Genomic DNA, 4785 nt, shown 5'->3' on the forward strand with positions numbered 1-4785 from the left:
ATCCACAGAAAAGGGGCGAGCCGTTCCAATTTCTAATGACTACCTCATGGTTGCCCACATATTGCTCTCAGTTGGCTACTTTCCATGCTGAAGATTCACTCCCTGCCCCAAGTTGGGAGTTCTTTCATTCGCCTCAGATTCTAAACTGAGGCACAGAAGTGGGGTTAACTTGATTAACTTGCTCTTTTATCTGAGGTTAATGGAAATAGCACTACCTTATCAACCAGCTTGGGTGAACCTCAAAAGCTAATCTCTAGCGCTTCACTGTTGTCCCTCTATCCTGCTCTCAGGTCAGAGGGTGACAACTCAGACATCAAAACCTCTTAGGAAATTCTTGATGGGGAAGATGGCCTTTCTCCATCTTGGGTGAACTAACTAAATTCACTTGATGAAACAATAAAAGCTCTAAATGACCAGACAATTAAATTGGAGATTCAGATCAACGTATTACAGTCGATGGCCTCTGCCGTAGCAGATATTGATCACAAAGAGGAAACATTGTCACTCGTAATTAATCATACATCTTTGGCTGGTTCCTCAACTCGCAGTGTATATTCCACTATACCTAAAGCAGAAGCTCGCTGCTCATGCCAGCCCATAATAGATAAACTAACTGATCGACCAGAAATCTTCAGGATACTATCAAAGGAGGTGAAACACATTAAATAAACATTATCTTCACCAAAGCTGCGAGTTAATAATGCCCCTGTTTATTAATAATGCCCCTGTTTAGTCAACAAAGACAATTTTCAATGTAACGGCACAGTCTATTGTGTGTAGGAGGATCATAAAATCTCAGTAATAGAGTCACCTATTCAAACCTTAGGAGGCCAAGCAGCTCGTCTTAATCCATCACTCTTGACATCCTCTAATCATTCATCTGCCATGAATCTTGTTTCAGATTCTCAAGATCTTCACTCACTCCAGTCCTTGACAGAAAGGCAAACAGAAAAGGTTAAGAAAAGCCCACATCAAAACGATTTTGCAAACAGGATCACCATCTCTGACTATACAGAGTAGCAAACTGACTTCTGATCCAACTGTCTTCCAGCTGGTCCTGAAAAAGGAATCACACCATATCTGACCACACCGAGTGACAAACTGGCATATGAACCTCGAACTGCTCCTCTGCTGGTCAGGAAACTATTTCCCTGTTTTTGGAAGCAAAAAGTAACTCGACGAAAATCACATTTGGGTGCACATAAGAACCAGTAACCAGTTGTCTCTGCTACCGCAAGACTGCCAATAGCTGGTTGCTGAAAGAATTGTTTTTGTGCAAAAAGGGACACCTTCATGCACAAAACAATCCTGAAAGGCCAGTTCCACTTTCTATGTGTGCTGCATCCTGCAGCACACAAATAAAGAAGAAGTAACGTTACGCCTCAACTGGGGGAGGCATATCTTTTTGCACATTCCCAGGTTTACCAGGTTCTGGCAAATCTGGGAATGCATCAAAAACCATGGGAGTTGTGTGGGAACACCTATGCAATGCCCATAGTATGGCTTCCCAGGGCAGAGTAATGCAACACAGCATGTTGCGCTGCATGTGTTGCTATAGATTTTTTGAGCCACTCAGAGCCATGCAAAGTGGCTTTGCATAGTTTCCAACATCTGACTTTTTTTGCATCGCTCTTCCACCATGTTGCATGGTGCAAGAGCAACGCAAACGGATCATAAATATGACCCGAAGTCATTACATCTAGAAGGAAATTTACAGTCACAGCTAGTGATGTTTGAAAGTGGTGGGGCCAGGAGTAAAAAGGTGAAAGTCCAAATGGCAAATAAGGGGTTATGGGGGCTCTCCCCAAGAAATGTTTGAAAAATAGAGGGTAAAATTGTGCATTTTTAAGAAAATGTTGGCAGTGCTCTAACTTGCCTCATCCTCCTGCAGTGTCACTGGACATGTGGTACGAAGGCAAAAGAGCAAATAACAATAAAGGTTGTCACAACACATGGCCAATGACCATGTAGCATCAAAATAAAGCCACACAGTGACTGACCACTCATGTAATTCTCCTGCCCCCGTGCAGCCTTGTGTGCCCTTGCCTGCGGGACTACAGGCCGGCCATGAGAACCAATTTTGGTGCTAATATCAGACTGTCTGCACCAGTAAACAGAGTAAGAACAGAGCCATAATTGGTGGAGCAGGCACATTCAGTGCTCCAATGGGGACTCGGGGGCTGTGTCTGTGTTACCCTGGCTCCCTAACACAGCACAGATTTGGGAGGCCTTAAGTATGTATTTTAGGATGAAAATAATAAGACACCCGTCCAAACAGACATGCGCACTACAGTGTCTTCATCATGCCATAATGTAGGTTATTACTCTCACTGTCTTTCTGCCAATGCAAGGATTGGCCACACCCTCTAAGACATCTGGCGCTCATAGCAGCAGCACAATAGAAAGAGCACTGTGATTGGGCATAGGGGTTTGGAGGTAGGGCAAGGCATTCTAATTTAAACTAGAGCAACAATGTCATTAAAATTATAATTTTAATTTGATGTGGCAACTCGAGGGTGGGCGGTCAACGCCCCTCGCGCTCCAATAGAGACTTGTACTCAATGAATTGTTCTCTCACTACCCATGTTATGTATCCATTTTAAAATATTGTGCTGTTTTCGCTGTTTTCACTGAATCCCATGCCTCACTTGCGTCGTTCACCTCACACAAGTACTTTGTGGGCTTTTTATTTTTGGATTACAGTTAAATATGATTTATTAGTTTGATGTAACTAATACATTTTGTAGTAAGAGACTTCAATACAGACCGCATTTCTTCAATTTTATTTGTGTTTTCCTGTTTCTGTTCTCTAATTGATTTTACACCCTAACAAATTGTCTTGTATAAGCGTTACCTGTTGAGACGTTGTTTGTTACCATTTATTTTATCCATTCATCATGGGTGACCCTATATGCCACACTTGTCTTCCTTTATGCCTAGAATTACCTCCAGTATGCTAGCAACAGCATTTTACCAAGGGTGTCCCATACCAATAATTACCTCTAGTGTGCCTGTGGCAGCATTATGCCATGGTAGTCCTATATATCTGGTATTATCTCTAACATGCAAGGTCCCTGTCTGTTAATAATTGCCTCAAGTATTCTAACACCAGTGTTTTGCCAAGGCCAAAAACAGACTAGCAATCATAACACTATATTTTCATTCATGCTAATTTACATTCACTAACACGCTCATTCTCACCTATTCATTCTTAGTCATTCTTACTCAATTTCACTCATCCTTCTGACTCTTGCACTTAATCTTACATTTGCTCATACATTGTCACTAATTTTTACCCTGACAAACTCACACCTACTCACTCACACTGAGTTGCATGCACTCTTTTTTTAACTTATTTTTATTATTGCACGCACTCTTATGCTCACTCCATCATTCTTATTTACCCTGACTCACTCATACTCACTGAAATATAATCTCATTTGTTGCCACTCCTATCACTCACTGTCACTTTCACTCACACACACATGCTCACATAAACACTCCTTCTCTGACACAAACGCACTCTTCCCCCAAGCACACACACAACATACATTTACAAACACTCTTTACTTATCCGATGCTCCAGTTTCTTTTACACTAATAGTGAATATTATACAATTATTCATTGTTAACATAATTGAAAATGAGCTGAAAACAAGGTAAGACAACGTTGCTCCTGTTTTCCTGGCACTGATTTTGGAAACCTCTGGGGCCAGGGGTCGCAAAAGCAGTGCCAGGAGTTGGGGAGGGGGTCTGCCAAGGGTTGCAGCTGCAACACTGACAAACCCCTAAATTACTTCCATGCTTCGAAGCTCCAAAACAATAACTGAGACCTCTGTGTGGCATATAATTTGTCACATAACAATGTGCTAAAGACTAAAATTTCAAAAAATATATCTCTATATTTCACCCCCAACATGGCACCGAAGGCCAAGAAGGAAGCTGTCCCTGTTAAAACCGAAGCAAAGTCCAAGGCTTTGAAAGCTAAAAAGGCTGTTCTTAAGGGGGTACACAGTCACAAGAAGAAGAAAATTAGGACAGCCCCCACTTTCAGGAGGCCGGGGACCTTGAGGTTAAGGAAGCAACTGAAGCATCCCAGGAAGAGTGCTCCTCGTAGGAACAAACTTGTCCATTATGCAATTATTAAGTTCCCTCTTACCACGGAGGTTGAAGAAGATTTAAGATAACAACACACTGGTCTTCATAGTCTGGGCTAACAAGCACCAGATCAAACAGGCTGTAAAGAAGCTTTATGATATTGATGTTGCCACGGTCAACACACTGATCAGGCCAGACAGCGAGAAGAAGGCATATGTGCGTCTAGCTCCAGCCTATGATGCACTGGATGTTGCCAACAAAATTGGCATCATCTAAGCATGCTCTGTAGACGCCGGTACAGTTCAGAATATCTCTATAACTTGGAAGCCTTTCACCTCAGTACACTAGAATGAATTCTGCATTGATTGACATTTATTCAAAGTCATAGTTTCGAAATGTAAACTTTGAAACATTCACGCTTGTGATGATGGAGCTATTAGTAGGCCCACTGGAATTATGCAATCCTGCAGCCACAGCAATTTTTAGCCAAATTATGGATCTGCTGCATTTGTCACAGGTCATTGTCTGCTGCATAATCTGCAGAATTTGCAAAAGAATTGTTTCTAGATCAAACAAATCAAAAGTTACTAAAACATAGCAACATATGTTCCTTCACACTGGAAGTCCTGGCGCAAAGGTTGACTGGTCATCTTTCAGTTGCTTATTGCTGTACTTTGCAGTTAAATT

At 41.8% G+C, this 4785-nt stretch overlaps 1 pseudogene; it reads left to right on the plus strand.

The window, feature by feature from the left end:
- Window positions 1-3916: 3916 nt before the first annotated feature.
- LOC146811054 (large ribosomal subunit protein uL23 pseudogene) lies at window positions 3917-4374 on the plus strand (annotated as a pseudogene).
- The last annotated feature ends 411 nt before the right edge of the window (window positions 4375-4785 follow it).

This window comes from Triturus cristatus, chromosome 7 (genome assembly GCF_964204655.1).
Source record: "Triturus cristatus chromosome 7, aTriCri1.1, whole genome shotgun sequence".
NCBI classification, from domain to species: Eukaryota; Metazoa; Chordata; class Amphibia; order Caudata; family Salamandridae; genus Triturus; species Triturus cristatus.